The sequence below is a fragment of the Erpetoichthys calabaricus genome, chromosome 4 (assembly GCF_900747795.2).
Source record: "Erpetoichthys calabaricus chromosome 4, fErpCal1.3, whole genome shotgun sequence".
NCBI lineage: Eukaryota > Metazoa > Chordata > Cladistia > Polypteriformes > Polypteridae > Erpetoichthys > Erpetoichthys calabaricus.
In genome coordinates, this window is record NC_041397.2 from 55,039,496 (window position 1) to 55,061,437 (window position 21,942).

The following is a 21,942-nucleotide window of genomic DNA, read 5'->3' on the forward strand; positions in this document are numbered from 1 at the left end:
AATTCAATGCCATATTGATGAAAAATTAATTCCAAATATTGTTTTTACTGATTTTTACAGTCAAAGTGTAAGTTTAAAAAGTATTTGCGTGTTAATTTCAAAGCCAAACAGAATGAAAATATGTAATGCATATAATACCTCTAACTCAACATGAAACATAATTTTCTTTCAATTATTTACATTTTACTATTTTTTTTTACTATGGTTAGTTACTCGCTGTAATGTAAAATAGTTAGTTCTATTATGTATATGTAGCAATTCCCATGAAAATAGCAATCTGTTTAAATTGTACATCCGCTTCCCCATACGTGAGCGCGTAGCTCCTGTCTGGGGGTTGGCGAGCGAAGCGAGCATTAGTTCTTTAAATATTCTTTGTTGAAATCTACAGCAACAATGAATAATCCCTAAGGATTTAAAAGCTCCTATTCTATAATAAGGTTATACAGATCATCCATCCATCCATTTCCCAACCCGCTGAATCCGAACACAGGGTCACGGGGGTCTGCTGGAGCCAATCCCAGCCAACACAGGGCACAAGGCAGGAACCAATTCCGGGCAGGGTGCCAACCCACCGCAGGACACACACACAAACACACCCACACACCAAGCACACACCAGGGCCAATTTAGAATCGCCAATCCACCTAACCTGCATGTCTTTGGACTGTGGGAGGAAACCGGAGCGCCCGGAGGAAACCCACGCAGACACGGGGAGAAGATGCAAACTCTACGCAGGGAGGACCCAGGAAGCGAACCCAGGTCCCCAGGTCTCCCAACTGCGAGGCAGCAGCGCTACCCACAGCGCCTATACAGATCATTCAGTACATTATTCATATTGGATTTGGAAGAAATATAAACAAAAACAAAAAACACTGAAGACCTTACTCTTAGAAACTGAAACCAACGACGCTTGATAAATAAATATTTCAAATCAGGTGAGCAATTTTTAATGGCACATGCTTCACCTTTGTTTTTACGTGACAGATAAATCTAATCCTCATGGAAGACAAGACAGCTTTCAGGCTGTATTGCAGTATCTGTTGCTTCTGCAGTTAGCCATTTTTCTGAGGAGAAAAAAACACAAAAGCTTCTGATGTCTGTCTCTCTGTGTAGCCAGTCTTACCTGTATTCCATCTAGTTTTTTATCCACCAGTTGCACGTTGATTGGAAAAGTGCTGGACAGAGGATATTGGTTGCTACTGTGATTTGCTCTCACTTGGATGGTTCCTATTCATTCTTCTTTCCCAGCTCTCTTTGTCCAGTTATTCATGCTGGTTGTGTTGCCTGAGAATAACTGCTCATATTTATTAGGCTAAGAGCCAAATTCTAGACCCTTGTTCCAATGTTTATATGGTTTTGCTGATGATACTCAATAATAATTATAACTGACTGTGTAAACAACAAAAATAGTAGATTTATATACCCAAAAAACATAATGTTTTTAAAGAGAAACATGTAGCACAACCCCATTCTCCAGCACCATGGGAAATATCTTGATGTACGCAGAAAATATTAGTTTTACGTAGTATGTGTGTTGAAGGTTGGAAATGAATGAGTCAAAATATAAAGCAAACATCAGACATGCCAGACTAATGAGGTTAGTTTAGGAATTCTGTGATTTTTATTTGTTTTTTGCACTTTTGTCATATTTATGATCAAAATACTTCCATAATCAAATGGATTTTCCCTATAAAGGTTTTTGCAAACTGTCGACCCAATTCAAATTTCAAAAATCAAAAAAAAAAAAGCCAAAATACATTAGCATAACAGTTCTTGACCACTCTTACAACCTACTGTATCTAAATAATAAATAATGCATCAATTTCTGTCAGTTTTAAGCAAGTGGTACAAGGCTTTCATTTTAGGTTGATACACATTTCTAGGTATTATGACAGGATATTACTGTACTGTGTTCTTTTTACACTTAAACATTTGAAACTTATAGTTCAGTGTTTTTTTCTTCCAGTGTACTGATGTAAATAAGCAGATTAAGTGGATGTTCAACTAGTAAGTATCCTATGTTAAACCTAGCAAAATCTTTTAAGCTAGCTGAGTAAAAGCAAGACACTCCTAAACTTGATGCCAGTATTGAAATAGCCACCTAGTGTCGCTGTACAGTAAATTACAGGGTGCAGGGCACTGTTGTAGATTTATATGGCATTTGAAAAAGTGAGCTGTGACTTAATGACCCAGGATTAGTTTGCATAGGAACTAACTGCCATTCTAGCTTTAATAAAATATTACTCCTTACCTATTAGGGATTTCAGTAAAAAAGGCCAGAGCATTCCTATTTAATCCCTATACCAAAATGCTGTATAATGCCCATTTGTAAGGTGATTAATAGAGGCATGAATGATCATTTGCATTGTCAATATTTAAGTACAGATGCAACTGTCACATGTACAGTGTTTACATTTACACTCAGAGAATACCATTAGCCTTACCATAAAGTTTGATTTTTAGCAATATTTTAATTGAATGTATACACTTGTGAAATAGATAATTTTCTAAGGTAATAAGGCTAGGGGTGGCACAGTGGTAGTGTTGCTGCCAAGCAGTAAGGAGACCCTGGTTTGCACTCAGGATTTTCCCAGCGTGGCATTTGCATGTTTTCTCCTACAGGTGCTCCTTTTTCTTCCCACTGTCCAAAGACATGTAGGTTAGTTGAATTAGTGATACTAAATTGGCCCTACTGTTTGCTTGCTATGTGTTTGTGTGTTTGCCCTGTGATGGACTGGCTCCCTGTCCAGGGTTTGTTCCTGCCTTGGCAAAGGCTTCAGCTCCCCATGCGACCCTGGTCTGGACTAAACGGGTTAGAAAATGATATGACATAATAAAGGACAGTGAAAAGATTAAAGAAAGCTTAAAAAGATTAGCAAAATTGTTTTCATGTATCGTTTTCAAGCAATGCTTATTTTTCTTCTAAACCATATACAGTAATCCCTCCTCCATCGCGGGGGTTGCGTTCCAGAGCCACCCGCGAAATAAGAAAATCCGCGAAGTAGAAACCATATGTTTATATGGTTATTTTTATATTGTCATGCTTGGGTCACAGATTTGCGCAGAAACACAGGAGGTTGTAGAGAGACAGGAACGTTATTCAAACACTGCAAACAAACATTTGTCTCTTTTTCAAAAGTTTAAACTGTGCTCCATGACAAGACAGAGATGACAGTTCTGTCTCACAATTAAAAGAATGCAAACATATGTTCCTCTTCAAAGGAGTGCGCATCAGGAGAGAGAGGAAAGCAAACAAATCAATAGGGCTGTTTGGCTTTTAAGTATGCGAAGCACCGCCGGTACAAAGCTGTTGAAGGCGGCTGCTCACACCCCCTCCGTCAGGAGCAGGGAGAGAGAGAGAGAGAGACAGAGTTTGTTTTTCAGTCAAAAATCAATACGTGCCCTTCGAGCTTTTAAGTATGCGAAGCACAGTGCAGCATGTCGCTTCAGGAAGCAGCTGCACAGAAGATAGCAACGTGAAGATAATCTTTCAGCATTTTGAGACGAGCGTCCGTATTGTCTAGGTGTGCGAACTACCCCCCAGCTCACACCCACTACGTCAGGATCAGAGAAAGTCAGCGCAAGAGAGAGAGAGAGAGAGAAAAGAGAGTTGGGTAGCTTCTCAGCCATCTGCCAATAGCGTCCCTTGTATGAAATCAACTGGGCAAACCAACTGAGGAAGCATGTACCAGAAATTAAAAGACCCATTGTCCTCAGAAATCCGCGAACCAGCAAAAAATCCGCGATATATATTTAAATATGCTTACATATAAAATCCGCGATAGAGTGAAGCCGCGAAAGGCGAAGCGCGATATAGCGAGGGATCACTGTATCATATAATATATATCTACAGTATACAGTATATCATTTTTTTGTCTTCATTTGGAGAGTACAACAATGATACTCTCATGTCAGTATGACCAATTTAACATAAATATGTCAAGCAAAATACCTTATATATAGTTCAATTGTATGTTTGCATTCAATAAATAAAGCCTATGTAAAGGTACACGCTTACAAATTGTAAAACTGCATAAATATTCAATTGATTGCAAAATCATGACTAGTGATCATTCAGGAGAAGTTGTAATACTTCCGCATATTAAATTAGATACTGGTAATACTTCAGCAAGTAGATTACCATTCATCTTGTATAGACGACAATTTCCAATGGTTTTGCTATAACTATACATAAATAATATATATACTGTGCTATGTAAAAGTTTGTGCACCCCTGATAAAAATCACTGTATCAATTTATAACATGCAAAGCTTTTGAGGCAGCAACTTCATTTTAAAATATTTTATACCTTATGGAAACAGCAGCATTTCAGTAGAGAAATATTTTCTAGTGGACCAACAGAACCAATTTAATGTGCATTTAAACAAAAATAGGCAGGTGCATAAATCTGGGCACCCCAAAGGAATAATGCCATCAATATTGAGTAGAAATTCCTTTTGCTGTAATAACAGCATGTAGACACCTCCTATAGCCACTGACAAGTCCCTGAATTCTGGATGGTGGTATTTTGAACCATTCTTCCATACAAAATGCCTCCAGTTCAGTCAGGTTTGATGGCTTCCGAGCGTGGACAGCCTGCTTCAAATCAGTCCAATTCAATAAAGTTCATGTCTGGGGACTGGGATGGCCATTCTAAAACATTATACTTGTGTCTCTGCATGCATTCCTTGGTAGATTTTGAACGGTGTTTTGGATCATTGTCGTGCTGAAACATCCAACCCCGGCGTAACTTCAACTTTGTGACTGACTCTTGAACATTCTTGTCAAGAATCTGATGATACAGGGAGGAATTAATGCGGCCTTTATAACTTTAACAAGGTTTCCAGTATCTGTGGTAGCCTCACAGCCCCAAAACACGATGGACCCTCCATCAAATTTTACAGTAGGCAGTAAGTTCTTCTCCTGGAATGCTGTGGTTTTTTTTTTTTTTTTCGCCATGCATAGCACCTCTGGTTGTGACCAAATAACTCTACCTTAGTCTCATCTGTCCACAGTATTTTTTTCCAAAATGTTTCTGGCTTGTCCAGATGCACTTTTGCATACCTCATGCGACTCTTCTTTGGTGAGTTCTCAGAAAAGGCTTTTAGCTCATCACCCTTCCACTGAGCTGTTCCTAGTGCAGAGTATGATGGACTGTAGAATGATGTACAATGACACCATCAGCAGCCAGATGTTCTCGTAGCTCTCAGAAGGTGGTCTGTGGTTTGTCTGTCAGTAGAGAGTTCTATAGAGATTCCCATGTTGCCACTGTCTAGGAGACAACCAAGTACAAGCACAACTAGCTATTACCTATGTTAAATAATCTTTTTCATGATTGGTTGCATCTGTCTTTGTTGTTTAAGGTCTAATGAGCTAACCGAAGTAATTTTGTACTGCAACCTGTCAGCATTAAATGACTATAGGTCTTCAAATTAATGCAATTAAAAGGATGCCCAAACTGTTGCACATGCCATTTTTTGCATTTTATTTTATTTCATACAACTCAGTAATGCTACACTGAGAATTTTGGTCTGATAAACATCCCCTTGTCTACATTTCTCTAGTAAAAAATGGCATATTGTTGTGACCTTCTCTTATGAAGACGGAGCAAATTATCATGCAACCTCAGAGCACGGCCTCTCTGCGCATAATGAATTTCATAACACTTACTTTAATTTAAGAATTGAGTACCATTTTGTTTAAATTAAGTAGTATACTTTTTATGGTTATTTTGTAAGCATGAAATACAGTACTTAATTAGGATTCATTGATTAATAGGGTTCTCTTCATTTGGACAAAAAGCTTCTGTCATCATCACACCACCCACTATTTTATTCATATTCCATTTTTGACTTAAGAAACTGAGTCTGAGGAAGTGTTTAAAGCTATTTTTTAGGAGCTACATTTTTTCTTTTTGGTTGAGTTGACTAGCATCATTAGTTAAACACATGGTTGAGTTTGTACTGTCATTTGTACCATAATATGTAAAAAGAGAAAGAGGGGATTAAAAATTCATGTTGATTTATATTGAAGTTACATGTATAGAATCTGCTGTGCCTGCTACTTTTTTACTACAGTATAGTTGATTGTTTTGCATAAAGGTAGTAACAGTTACGTCCAGAGCTGAATATAATACACCATATTTAAGTAAGGGTGCAAAGTGATCTCGGACCACTTTACTTGTCTGCAAATGCAAGTGTGTTTATGTAGCAGGGCAGTACAGTGTTCAAGACCTCTTCATTGCCAGCTCTGGAAACAAAGTGTTACATAAACTGTTGGCAGAAGCCAGAATAGCCTTAAACAATTGCAGTGGACTGTGAGCTGATACTCCAGGGCCTGTAACTGAAGTGTTTTTATTTTTTGTTTGTGTATTATTTGTTTTGTGACTTAGCAGCTGCTCTAGTTATTAAGACAAGTTCTAAATTCAATCAACAATAGCTTTACTCATTTTGTCAATGTTTATATTATACAGTTGCTTTCATGTAGGGCAGAGCTCAAGAGCACAATATAGAACTTAATATATTAAATGGAGCAGATGGAAATGTTCTTTTTGTGGAAAAATAATTATATTTCTTTTTTGCTGACTTGTCAAAAACAAAATTATGTCTACAGTTCAGGAAATTATGTCACGTGTTTTCATAAACACAAAAATTGTATGTTTTCTTTTTTTTAAACTTTGAGACAGTGTTTAGTATAACATTTAACAGTGGTCGGCAATTTTTAAATTTTACGTCTTATGGAAATGTATAAATCCTTTGCTTCAAAAAAAGTCTAGTCCGGATGATAGTTTTCACATATGAAACATCTGTTCTATATTTTCATAAAGCTTCTTTAACCTTTCAATTTTAATTGTTGGTAAGGTTATTCTTATGGGCTTTTCTGCTTTCAGTCAAATGGTGCATGCCAAATTCTCAGGCTCCTAGAGTCAGGTGTTGCATTGAGGGGAAGGCGGAAGGATTATATCACCAAGATCCTATATTTGCATTTCCTTTCCCATCAGATGCCAAATGTGTTTTTGATGAGATTGGGTTACAGATGACCAGTTGCTCACAGAACTATTGCAACCCCACACTTAGGATTGCCTAATTTACAGTTTAGAAGCTGATGGTCTCCACTAGTGAATGATTAATTTCGGAGTTCATCGCCATTGAACTGTGCTTTTGGACATCGTAGGTGTGTTTTACATAGTTTTGTGGTTACCAGCTGACCGGCAGGAAATCTGGGTGACACAAGTGGAAGAGACCCCCACCTGCTTATCAAAATAATAATCAATTCAGGAGGTGAGGTTGTAGCCATGAGATTTCTTCCAGTAACATCTTTAGATGATGACATGGTAAGTGTTAATGAACGTACTCATGTTCATGTGTATAAGTATCCCAAAAATTAAAGTTTATAGATTTTAATGTATTGTAGGTATTATTAGTATTTTGTCATTTTGTATTTTTCATGTATGTCAACAATTGTATTAGTATGGTATTTACAAGTGCATAAAACGAGTTTCATATTTGCATTACTACGAAAAGTGCACATTAAACAATTTAATACAACAGACGCCAAAAACTGAGAAATTGTATTAGCTGAAAGTGTTTATTGTATAAAGTCTTTTGAACTTTTTTTTCCCACCCAAATGGAATATATTTTCTTACAGCTGCCTTTTTTGTGGTGAGCATTTGTTTTTTTAATTTGGTAGTCTTAGGTTTTAAGCTTATTCTTTATCTCTTATTTTGACATAATTACACTCCTAGTATAAGAAAGACATTTGCATAATAAGACACTTAACGTTTGTGTGCTTTGTAGTTTGAAGCTGCTTCTTAGGACTTAGAAGGTCCTCCACCTTGCAGGGAAAACTTGGGGGTTACTGACAGTATTGGCACTCCAGCCTTTGTAAATAACCTCACACTGTTCAATTCCATTCGAACTAGTGTGGTGCTGAGGTGTCACCTGTTGCACGGCTGTACTCGGGTCCTGATTTGAGATCCTGAGGTGGTTTCATCATGTGGTGGGTGCAACATCATGCTATATCAGTGCATGGTCCCAACATCTTAGGACTTAAAATATGTAACATTTTAAAATCTGTTTTTGGCATCTTTCCCAAGACTGTTAATGATGAATGTTCAACTAACAGACATGAGCTGTCTACAGAAGGAAAGTCCATTGTGTTAAGGCAGGCATGGTATGCTGCAGCGTTTCCAACGGCATTATCTTATCTTATACTTACTTCCATGCTTGAGTCTGTGCAAGATGAAAGTTGGCATTTTTTCAGGTGGCTGCTCAGTTTTCCAAAGAATTATCAAGCTTGCCAGTTCTATTCTAGATTCTCCAAAATAACATCAAGTCGTGATTTAAGTCCTACTCTCTATTACACAACTTGGTAATATACTCTGTATGTCTGTGGTTCTTTGCATGGAGAACAACTTTGTAACATTTGTGCAAAATTTGCCCTTAACAAGTTTCTACCTGTGTCCCTGTATTCTTAATTAATAATTAATATTAAACTACCATCTGAGATTTACAGTACTAATACCCTTTATTATTTTAAACACCTCAATCACGTCTCCTCTAAATCTCAGTATACTTTAGCTAAAAAGGTTAAACTTCCTTTTCAGTCCTGGAATCAGTCTAGTTGCTCTCTCCTGTACTTTCTACGGAGTTGCCAACATCTATTTTGTAATATGTAGTCTAAAACTTTACATACAACTCCAAGTGAAGCCTCCCCTTTTCTGCAGACTTAACCAGCTTATTGATTATATTCTTGTCCAGATCATTAATGTATTTTAAAAAGTGCAGTGGGCCCTGCACTGATCCCTGAGGGACACCACTTTTAACATCGCCTAATTCTGAAAAAGCACCCCTTACCATAACCTTTTGCTTCTAGTGTTTAAGCCAGTTTTGTGCAATAGTTACTTGGATCTGCTTGAGCACACTTTTTATAAAACATGATAATATTTGCCTGTGGTGGGCTGGCGCCCTGCCCGGGGTTTGTTTCCTGCCTTGTGCCCTTTGTTGGCTGGGATTGGCTCCACCAGACCCCCGTGACCCCATAGTTAGGATATAGCGGGTTGGATAATGGATGGATGGGTGATAATATTTGCTAGATTCCAGTCTTTAAGAATTTCCCCATTGTTCAGAGATTTTTTTTGAAAAAATGTGCCTCAAGAGTTTATTTGCAGTATGTACTCAAAAACTTCCTTGATTTCAAGAGAATACATGTTATCTGGTCACAGTGATGTATTAGATTCAGCCAATTTAATCTATTCAGTACTATAGTAAAATACAAGTTTATTGCTATTTCACTATCTGTATATTCTAGATCACCCTTACCATTCCTAATACTCTTTACTTCCTCTTTGAACATTCTTTTATAATTATAATATTTTAAGAATTTCTTTATCATATTTTGACATTTCTGAGAATTTCTTCTCAACTGTCTTTAAGCTTTCATAATCTGTTTAATTGTTGCTGTCACATGCCCTATATTTAGCACTGGAGTTAGTCTTGTATGTCTTAACACAGCTACTTTTTAGCTCCTTATTTATGCACCGCAGTGGTCATGTTAATGTCTTTCTGTTTCTAAGTTTTGGAAGAAGTTTGTCATGCATTACATGTAAACATGCCCGATATCTCCTCAACTGTCTTCACTTACTCACTTTACTTTATTGACGCTTATTGTATATGCTTAAAGTTTGATCTTCTAAAATTGAATTGAACTGTTTTCATTTTTAATATACACTCTGCTAAAACACTGTGAAATGTATAGTATTAGGGTCACTAAATGCTAATGGTTTAGTCTAATTTATCACATGAATCCTATCCTGATTATTACAGATACTAATTCTAGACTGAAGAAGGGGCCTGAGTTGCCTCGAAAGCTTGCATATTGTAATCTTTTTAGTTAGCCAGTAAAAGGTGTCATTTTGCTTGGCTTTTCTCTACATTCATAATGGCTAACACGGTACATACAACACCCTAGTACTACAGTACATCAGTATCTAATGGTAATCTCCCGCCACAACTGAAAAACTAAATACCACCGAAATCTCAAAAGTACTTTGACTGATTTAATCAAAACAGGGTGATGTTATAGAAACAAGAAAAATAGCCGACACATATTTTGTGGATTTTTGTTGGTAATACGTCTATAGTGAATGGGGTATTCTTAGGCAGTGTGTCCTTTTTTTTTTTTTTTTATGATGACGCAGAGAAACTGGGTTTGCAGTTTATGTAAATGAATGCCACAAATAGATCTGCGCCATTAACCAATCTGTGGCTGTAATTGCACAGAGATGTGGGACTGGCAGCGACAAGGTGGCACACTGCATGGGAAATGAGATATGAAGTGGAAAAAGGAAAGTTAAACATGACTCAAAGAAGTGACCTCCTTGAGTACATGCAGTACTATCTGGACCCTTTTCTGAGAAAATGTGTTGCCAAACACAGTTTATGCATATCCTTAAGGAGAAATCTTCATTTCTTTCTTTTGTACACCAAAAAAAATTTAAGAACTCCTAAACCCAAATACCTGTTTTTAGTTTTTAATTACAAATTTGCATGTGAAACTTAATGAATTCAAAAGGAAACCGTTTGTTTGCTTATCACTACCAAGTGTGATGTTATATTTGACATAATCAATGAAGCAAGATTCAGGCAGCCAGCCAGTGGCAGCGTGATGCAGTTGGCATTACATGCACTTCATTTTAATGTATGCACCATATAAAATACAGAGGAAATTAACTCTCAGGAAGGATGTCAACTTTTGTCATAGTTGAACTCTCTTTGCTAGAAGGAAAGTTAGCTTCATTGTTTTGACCAAGATTCCTTGTGCTCGTTTGAGTAGCAAGAAGCCAACAATGGAAAAAATGGCATTGTCATCTGACTAGAAAATACTCCATGGACGACGTTTTGCATATTACTGCTGAATTGTACTCTGACTTGTTGCACTCAGATTTTGATACGAGTGATCGAAAATGAATGTGAGTTGCCAGCATCAGCTGATCGATCCCCAGCTGATCGTGGTGCTGAACAGGTTCATGCAGCTGACGTGCCAATGGTAATGTTCACCTGGGAGGATTGTCATTTACAGTGAAAAGAAGTACAAGCCAGATTGCAATGCACGGTGGTCATGACCGTCACTGCAACTGTTAGGAAAAAAAAAAAAATTCAGTCCACAAAGAGTTAACCAAAAAAAAACATTGCAAATTAACTGATGGTGCTTAGCCGCGATTGAACAGAATTAAGTGTGATTATTTTCTATAACTGATGGAGATGCTGCTTTTTTCAGAGTTTGATAAAGTAATTAATCACTTTTTTGTTGATAAATATTTATTCAAAACCACTGTATAATGTGTCAGTATTCATTTTAGGCTTTGATGCTAAGGAGAGTCAAGATCTTTAGCAGTTTTAAGCTTTGAATGAACCAACTTTAAATCACCTTTGCAACATTACCAAATACACATATTGGTGATGTCCTTTAATATGGAGTTCTACTACATTCTTTTTCACACCAACACCACCAAGGAGCCCCTGCTGCCACTTCGGCCCCTCTGATTTTATGGTACAGAAGGTATGATTCATGCTGCTTGTAGTTTGCAAAATTATTTATTTTCTCGTTCTTTTCTGTACAATATACCACATAAATGTGCTGCCTCTAGACATCATTCCTGTCTGTAATAAGTTAAAGTAAGTCATTGTTGGAGCTTTACTGTCTGGCTATGGATATGGTTTAAAAAAAACAAAACAAAAAAAACAAAGAAGCTTATACATACAAAAAAACGCAAAAACACTTAAACAAATGCCTGATTGAACAATATAAACAAATCAAATTTGTAAACATCTAATAATGGTAAAACAGTAAGTATCTAAAGTGAACTATAATAATATTAACCTTGGTTAAAAATAAAAATATTCTGCACAGAAAAGTTCCCCAGGCTGAACCAGGTAACACAGCTAGTCGTATTATAAATGGAGCAACAGGTCATAATAATCTGTGTTCATTGCAGAGTATTTCTGAAGAACAGTGTATTTGGCTTTTGGTTTTACTGAGTATATAACATAATCTCAATAATTAATACACTTTTACTAATTACAGTATTGCAAGTCACAACTTAATCTGAAAATATATAGAAGGCTTATCAATCAGTTGTATAGACCACTATAGATCTGTTTATAAAGTTAATACGGACAAATTAGGATGGAGCAATAAAGTGGACTTACTATTTATTTTATCTTCCATATCCTGACTAAATTATCTGTCAATACATTTGGCTTTTTCAGTTGGAAGTGTAACAGTGCAAGTAGGCTATGTGTTGCCATTTGGTTTCCATTTTTAACAGCCCATATTTGAATTAATTAAACTGCCATATAATCCATAGTGTCTTATTAATGAAACAATGCCATAAAAGGTGTTTAAAACCTTTATTACCAAAACTAATTGTTTGTTTTACCAGCTACTGTAAAGCATTTCAATCTGAAATGTTTTCACTTAACATGTCATAAAAAAAAACAACTTATAATTTCAGCCTGCAATCCTTGGTGTACAAAGTACCACCAGTAGAGCAGTTATTTTCATGTTGCTCACAGATCCATCAAAATTAAATCCACTACTTGCTCATATGCTCATCCAACTTGAGGCAAGCTGCTACAGCATAGTATCCAAAATTGTTGAAAGTCAGCATATTGTACTCTGTAATGCAATCTTAAATGTCTTATCAATTTATTTTTTGCCCTGTCCAGATTCTTATAGAACTAATGTGAAAAAAACCTTAATTACAGTGAAGTCCCTTTTATCTGCAAAGTTCATTACAACAAAGTCAGTTTTCCAAAGCTGCAAAACACAACCAAAAATCTTGATGTAAGAGTTACGCAAATTAGATTGCACTTTTATGTCACTTGGTTTACTTGACAATTGTCAGACTCTTGACAAGAAGTGAAACTGAAGAAGGGTTCTTGCAGACTGAAGGCATTGTGGGTGTGTATATGGGCTGGATAACTGTCAATCCATTTTCCCTTCCTGCTGTACTTGCACAGTTCTGGAGGTTGGCGGCAGCTAGATTCTGTTGCTTATTTCCAGATTTCTTGAAGTATGGTTTGACTTCACTGAACACATTGATCAGACAGAGTATTAATTTTTGGCTTGCCCTTCAATGCTGATTCCTGAGTTTCTCTCCTGTTTATAGTACTGAACCAGTTTTCAACATGTTTCATAAATTTGCACAGATTTTACCTTGTGAACATCTGCATACCATAATTGTTTAAATCCCGGGCAGGGTGCCATCCCACCTCAGGACACACACAAACACACCCACACACCAAGCACACACTAGGGCCAATTTAGAATCGCCAGTCCACCTAACCTGCATGTCTTTGGACTGTGGGAGGAAACCGGAGCGCCCGGAGGAAACCCACGCAGACACAGGGAGAACATGCAAACTCCACGCAGGGAGGACCCAGGAAGCGAACCCAGGTCCCCAGGTCTCCTAACTGCGAGGCAGCAGCACTACCCACTGTGCCACCGTGCCGCCCTCACAAATTCATACCTCCAACAATTCATATTTATGAATGTGACCTAACAAAAGTCAAGTGTTTATCACTGTTTACCACTGTATAACCTCACCATTTCTTTTAATATCTCTAAAGTGTTTGGACCCTGAAGGCCCAAGTTAGTTAACTTTAGCAAGTGCAATTTTCCCCCATTCACCCATTATGCAGGTCTTGAGCTACAGTACAAAAATTGTACAGGGCCTATGTGCTATACTTCCTTAGAAGGCTGGTGTCCTTCAACATCTGCAATAAGATACTGCAGATGTTCTATCAGGCGGTTTTGGCGAGTGCCCTCTTCTACGCAGTGGTGTGCTGGGGAAGCAGCATAAAGAAGAGGGACGCCTCACGCCTGGACAAACGGGTGAGGAAGGCAGGCTCTATTGTAGGCACGGAGCTGGACAGTTTGACAACCGTGGCAGAGCGACGGACACTGAGCAGGCTCCTGTCAATCATGGAGAATCCACTGCATCCACTAAACAGTATCATCTCCAGACAGAAGTGCAGCTTCAGCGACAGACTGCTGTCACTGTTCTGCTCCACTGACAGACGGAGGAGATCATTCCTCCCCCACACTATGTGACTCTTCAATCCCACCCCTTTAAACGTTAAAATTATACAAAGTTATTGTCTGTCTGTATACCTACATTGTTATCGGCATTGTTATCACTGTTTAATTTAATATTGTTCTTTATCAGTTTTTGCTGCTGGAGTATGTGAATTTCCCCCTGGGATTAATAATGAATGAATGTGTGTGTGTGTGTGTGTGTGTGTGTGTGTGTGTGTGTGTGTGTCTGTCTGTCTGTCTGTCTGTCTGTCTGTCAGTCAGTCACACATTTGCAGTCAGAGGAAGGTCAGGACTACAAGCATGTAGGCAAATCTCTTACCTGAACTTTGTGCTACACAGCCATGCACTTCCAATCTGGGCACAATGAGGTTAAGCATTGTCCTGCTGCCAAATATCCAGGGATAACATGGCATCTGGATTTCAGCTTATGTTCTATTAATGTGTACTTGTCTTTCTACATTAATGGTACCCTCAGTTATGCAAGTTACCCCTGCCAAGGGCACTGACACAATCACCATGGTGGCTTTCGCTCTGGACACTGATAACAGCTTTCATGGTCCTTTTCCTCTTTGGCCCGGAGAATACAATGGCTCTTTTTCCAAAAACTATTTGAAATGTTGATTCTTTAGATCACAACACACAATTCCATTGTGCTATTTTCATCTTAGGTGAAACCGAGCCCAAAGGACTCAGCAGTGGTTTTGGACAGTGTTGATCTGTGGCTTCTGATTTAAATTCTTAACTTGCATCTGTGGATGAAGCAGTGAATGGTGTTGACTGACAAAGGTTTACCAAACTATTCCTGAGCCCTTTTCATGAAATCCATTAGACACGCGACTGTTTTTTAAGATGGTGACGTCTGAGAGATCAGAGATCACAAGCTTTCAGAATCGTTTTTTAGCTTAACTCTTGACTTGGATTCCTTGAATCTTTTAAATTATATTGTGCACTGTATAGGATGTAATGCACAAAATACTACTAATTTGGGTTTGGGTGATGATATTCTCAAAGTGCTGAATTAATTCACTTAGACATCTGTTGGCAGATTGGCGAGACTCAACCTGTCCTTGTCCTTGAAGGACTAGTCCTTTTTTAGGGTATCCATATATACTAGAACATGATTACCTAACCTTTTTATGTCATCTTGTCACATCCTTATTAGTCCCAAACTACCCCTTTCACAACTTTTTTGGAGTGTGTTACAGGCATCATAGTAATAGACAAATGCATATGGTAGTTTGCTTGACTACCACCTTAGCTTTATATATGGGGTGGTGGGTTAACTGCAATTTTTACAGCTATCTATATTTATAAAGTTTTGCATAGCACTTTACCACAAGATAAACACAATCAGCATCATGGAAGAGAGTAATTTAGTAAATAGATGATTTTAAGCGATTATGTCATGATGAAGCATGGTCTTTATCCAGTGTACACAAAAATATATTATCAAACTTGGAACTAAAATTCTGAACCAATGTTGTATTCTCAAATTTTGTTATCAGGCTTAATTTAGACCCCACTAGTTATTTTCTCTGTCAAAAACATCTTAATTTTGACCTTCAGGGTTATCCTATGGTGCAGAATGTCTTTTACAGTGTGTCACACTTTTAGTTGATCACAGCCAGTGATCTGTGTATATGGCTGCATTACAATATGTCACATGTGGACCATTTTAAGCAAGTTCTCTTGTTTGTAGAGATGAGGTTTATGCCTAAGAAAACATATTTAAACTCAGTGTTTGGGCTAATATTAAGGTACATTTTCATAACCTCCATTATACCTGTTAGGAGCCTAGAGTACTTATCAGTTAATGGTAGCATCTTATGTTTTATAAGATTCACCTTGGAGTGCAAGATCTGTTTGTAATGGAGTATAGCCCTCTGATTTTGAAAGTCTAATATCAATTTCTCAAGGCTGAGCCCTTGAAAATTTGTGTCTGGAGCATTGTTGGATCATTGAAGCCACCACGTGTGATTATCAAGCTGTTGAACAGTTTAGGTCATTGCTTCAGCAGTAGCAAGCTCTGCCAGTTGAAAAGAAGTTTTCTGCTGCATCAGTGAACATAATTGTTTCCAAGCTGTGCATTTCATGAAATAACTCAGCACTTCATCAGCAATTGTTAAATCTTGCAGGCCGCCTTGTATAGTAAACAGTCTAATGTTATTGTGCTTTCTCCTCTTTTCAATCCTGAAATTAATTTTGCCTTGAAACAAAGGATTTTAATCGTGGTTTCTTGATACTTTCTGCATACAGCACAGTACGTTCTGTGACTTGGTTGTGATGCTGTTCCATTCCTGCAGTCATCGCCACTTTCTGAAATATCATCCATATTTAATCCGCTAAAAATGTTCCTCCAAAATTTGAAAAGTTATATTCCATTTATTTTTGTCACAGGGGTGCTTGTAAGTATGATTCTTTTCACTTCTGTCTTGTATTGAAGCAGGAGTGGACCAGTTTTTATTTTTTTAATCCATAACAAAGTGTGCCTTTATTACCTTTTTTTATATTGCGATAAACGACAAGAGGATTCAATTATTAACTTTTGTCGTTCTTGCCCTCACTACCCCTGTTAGTTAACAGTTAATGCTATTTGTTTCTCTTGCTTGGTTTACAGATTTGCTGCACAATTTCAATATACAGTATTGTTCACTAGTGGCTGAGTGCACGGTAAGCCTGGTTAATACTTGATGTATCTGTATTGGTTTCAAGGGTCGCATGGCAAAAATGATGTCAGAAGCAGCAACACGCTAGCTTGCATGCCCGGGGTTTTTGCCATGTGCTGCACACTTAAATTTTTTCTAACTATGTGGCGAAGTCAAAAGTGTAAAATTCAAGGAAAGGATGGTTATGCGAATGCTGATAGGGTGAATATGATGCAACAGGTCTTCAACAAAACGCAAAGAAGACATGCAAAAATATTTGTAGTGCATCTGTTTTTCATATAAGTCCCTCACTTATGAGAATATTATGCTCACCCTCCCTTCGCCATTTTTGGTTAATAGATCCGCCCCTCTAAAAACCAGTAACAGCAGGTACAACTCTTCTCTCAATAGAGTCTCACTTCCATAAAATTGTTAGGTACTGTATGCAACTCGTGCTGGGCGATATGACCAAAATTCTATATCATGGTATTTTTCAAAATTATACCGGTTTCACGGTATTCAACGGTATTTTTTCCCCATGCATGAGTGAATGTTAACCACGTTTTCCACTGCAATTACTGCAGTAGACTGGCTAAGAATAACCTATTCCACTATCATGAGAATTGTACATTATACAAAAAAAAATTTTAATGTGCACACAAGTATTAATACAGGTTTGCATGGCCCCGTAAACTGATAGTTTTCAAGGGGGTGGCACTAATGAAGACAAGGAATCACATTGCATGACAGTTGCAGTCAAAAATATAGAACCTTTTTATTGAATACATTTTGCAAACAACTTAAACTAAAATTTTGACATCATATTTTCAACCATCCAAAGAGGCATTTAGACTTAGTAAAATATCCAGAGGTGCTTGTCAAAAGTTGTATTGCACTGAACATGTCTTAGGAATAAATAGTAAGTATTTTTTGTAAACCAACTACACTGTCTGTTAATGTTAACAATCTCTGTCCACTGACAGGTTAAAGTGACTTTTTAAACAACTTTACCATCATTAAACTGCATAATATTTAAACTAATAAATAATAACAATAAATAATAGTGCAACTTCCAGTAATAATACTATTACTTCAAGACTTCAAGCCCAGGTCCATTACACAGTATTCACCAAATAAAAATAAAATAAAATAAAACAAGTGCAACTTGGTGATGACATCTTTACCAACTGAACCATCATTAAGGCAAATTGCGTTAATATGGACCTTGCTTCAAGCTAAGCTATATACATAAATAATAAAACTGCAACTTGCATTTATAATGCTATTTGTGGTATAGCCCTACGGAAGCGTATTAGGGCCACAGTGAAGAAAAAAAAAAACTATATGTCGAGAATAAAGTCGACATATTGACTTTATTCTCGACATTTCTACTTTATTCTCAGTTTATTTTGTCATTAAAGTAGAATGCCGCAAACTAAACTTCATCCTAAAATCAATGTTTCATTTACTAGATTATCTCAAACCCCGTCATAAGTTAATGTAGCACATTAAATGCTTTGTGTTAAGTGTTCCCCGAGCCATGTTAATCACTACGTGCCTCTTAAACTGGCTTCCTCTTGCACTAAGAGGAGGCGCAGGCAGCACACAGAATACATTAATTTCATGATATTCCTGCTCCCTCAACATTTAGAATGCTAATTGTGACGTTAATTGTGTGGTGATTGGTTATGTAGACAAAAAAAAAAGGAAGGATGGGAATTCTAGTGTTAAACCGGTGTTGCGGAATAAGAAAAATCCATATCATAACAAAAATAAAAAATGGTTTTCGGCATGAACCGGTATACCGCCCAGCACTATATGCAACTGACTAGGAGAATAGTAACCTCCCAATTGATGAGCCACCATAAGTAGAAATGCATTTTGGTCAATGACTGTGCACGCGCTTTTCATTGTGGTCTGTGAGCAGGGTTCATGCAGTAATTATAAACAGAATGATCTGGCTTGCTATAAGCATCTCTCTTTAGAAGCAACACCCACATTAAGATCATGCTTGAATAAGTAGGTCTTTTATTTTTATCAGATTGGTTTTGATTAGGAAACCATCATCTGGACAAAAGATCTGAAACATTTAGTAACCCACGAGGCTTTGTGAGTCTGTAGTTTGGTTGTCTGGAATTAAGAACTGGTAGTCCTGGGTGCCCAGACTACCTGATTTTTTTTTTTTTAACCACCCCTGCATCAATTTTAGAAATAATGTGTATTGAGAAAACAATGCAGTTGATTAGGTAAAGGATGTTTTTATTTTAGTTCAAACTTATTTTCATTTTTGTTAGCATTTTCCATACCTGTCCCAACATTTCTGGAGTTGGGATTGTAGTTTTTAAAATGTAAAATTTGTCATTGCACTCATTTATTTTTTACAACAGTAATCAAAGAAGCTTTTTTGTTAACCTGTCGATTCATCCCTGCAACGTTTGCATCAGTGATAACAATATATAACATGTATGGAAATGCAAATGCATTTTTTCTCTGCGTATAACAATCAAGACAGCACAAAAGACAGAAAACATTATTTAGGGCTTTGGCAAAAGTTGTGTAAGCCATAGAATCTACCTTTGCAGCTTAAAGTGGTGGTGAAGCTGAACTACTATGTCTTTCATGAGACTGTCGCATCTTTGCAATCATACTAAAACACTGAAGATCTTTATGGCAGTATGGTATGTCACCTTTATTTCCCCTGTTTTTTTTTTTGTTTGGTTATTACAAGCTGCCTCATCCCATTCGAAATACAGATTTTCAGAGTGCTAAGTAGATAAACACAAGTGACCACCAAATCCTGAATTGCTCTGCATATATGCGGAGTCCATCCAATCTCAATCCAGACATGATCTTGACACTGAAGGTGCAATTAAATGCCAGATGTAAATATAATCCAGCTAAACTATATAATGATAAAATCTACATATGAGTTGTACTTTAAAGGAATTCTTTGAGAAAAAAGTGCAGGCCATATGTAAAACTTTTTTATCTTATATATGCTTAAAACACATGCATTTTTGTTAAAATATTTTAATATGGAAAAAAATATAATTGAATATTAACAGGAAAGGCTCTATAATTCTGTGTTATTTATTGAAGACAGTACTCTTGACCAATGAATGAAGAGGAGATGCAAGTCTTCGATTCAGAAGCACGGAATTATGGGAATGAGCCTTTCCTGTTTACATTTTGCATGCTCTGAGCATTTCACTGGATAATGGACATGTGGATTATGCAACACCAGTAACATGAGATTTTTAAAGAATTTTTTCAGTGGCTGTTCTTCACATATTTGTTGGACAGAATTTGTCACCTTTGAATTCCATTATATCAAACAGTTTTCAGTCATTCTGCATGAAAACATGAGATTAAAAAAATTTTCTCTTTCATCACTACACATTATATGGGGTAAGAAATGTTTAAGAAATAATTTGTGGGTGGAATATTTCTTTAAAACACTTATAAAAATATTTAATAATGTTCATAATTTCATAATATTGTTTTTAATATTTTATGCTGCCTAATGAATTCTGTACTTAAATAGAAGTTTTAGTTCTGCGTCCGGTAATCATATAGAAGATAAAAGCAGCAGTCAAGATGTAAGGCCTACCCAATTTTTTCTGGTCTATTTTGGATCCTAAATTTCTCAGCTTATTCATGAGTGTATATGGTAATCGCATATTAAAACTTTGTCCATATAATGCAAACTTATTGCCACCAATGGTTATAATTAAAGATTCTAATATTTTTTCCAGACTTGGAAACCAAATTCATTGTATTCATTATGTAAAAAATGCTCTCTCAATTCAGTTAATAACATTAATTGTCGATTTTTTTGAATAAGTTGGACTCACCACTGTTAATTTTAATATTTTACCTGGTGTTCAAAAGTACAGAGTACAAGTTTTGGGTTTACGGAAGATTGTGAAAATTTTCTCCGTCATGTGTATAATTCCATCCTGTATGAGACCTATGTGACTCCTCATTATAGATCATGGTGACTGAATGCTTTCTGAAAAAATAAAGATAGATAGAACTTTATTTGTCCCCAGGGGGAAATTTGCCATTTTACAGAAGCTTTTTAAATAAATACATAAATAGTTAGAAAAGTATATATATATATATATATATATATATATCCATCCATTATCCAACCCGCTGAATCCGAACACAGGGTCACGGGGGTCTGCTGGAGCCAATCCCAGCCAACACAGGGCACAAGGCAGGGAACCAATCCTGGGCAGGGTGCCAACCCACCGCAGATATATATATATATATATATATATATATATATATATATATATATATATATATATATAAAATATATAATGTACACCAGAATGACTGAAAAGAAAGAAAAAACTAAAGAGAAATAATACTTCTGACGTGGTAATCACAGTCATAGCGAGGCATTATGCAGATATATTGCTGTTGGTATAAAGGAACCCCAGTTTCTTGACACACTTTTGCTGAATAATTCATTGGCTAAAAGTACTGAGTGTGTCAGAAAGCAAATGTGCAGCATTGGTCATAATGGTACTCAGTTGTTGTTTTTTTGTTTTTTTTTAAATTGTGTCTTTTTCTGCTACTTCTAGGGTGTTTGACAGTGTGTCCTAACTGAGCTTGCCCTTTTAATTATCTTGTTGATTTGGTGGGCTTCTCTTGAAGTTATGTTACCAGCCCAGTACACCACAGTGTAGGAAATCGCAGTGACCATTACAGAGTTGTAGAAGATGTGAAGAATGTCACTTCCATCATTAAAGGAACACAGTCTTCTAAGGAAGAAGAGTGTGCTCTGCCCCTTCTTACATATTTTCTCTCTGTTCCGAGACCAGTCTGACCTGTCACTGAAGCGGGCCCCCAAGATACTTGTAGGAGTTCACCACCTCTACAGCTAGTCCCTGAATAATGACCTGATACAGAGGCTTTTTGGTGCAGTAGTTCTTTGCTTTTACTCATTGCACCAAGAAACAAAGTTCTCCACTTGACACCTATTCATAGTATCTTATGTGAAAGGTAATGGTATGTCTGTGAATCTTCCTCACCTCATCCATCTGACTGCAACTGCAAGCCAAGTAGAAGACAAAGCTGGTGAAATCACCTCAATCTACAATTTTTGAATATTCAAAAGAGCCATTTTTTATGTTTGTTTATTTAAAATTTAGATGACCCCCCCCCCATACAGCATTCCTCTCT

General features: G+C 36.9%; 1 protein-coding gene across 10 annotated transcripts in view; it reads left to right on the plus strand.

The window, feature by feature from the left end:
* phldb2b (pleckstrin homology-like domain, family B, member 2b) overlaps positions 1-21,942 on the plus strand; it is a 313,692-nt gene that overhangs the window by 146,805 nt on the left and 144,945 nt on the right. The window lies entirely within an intron of this gene.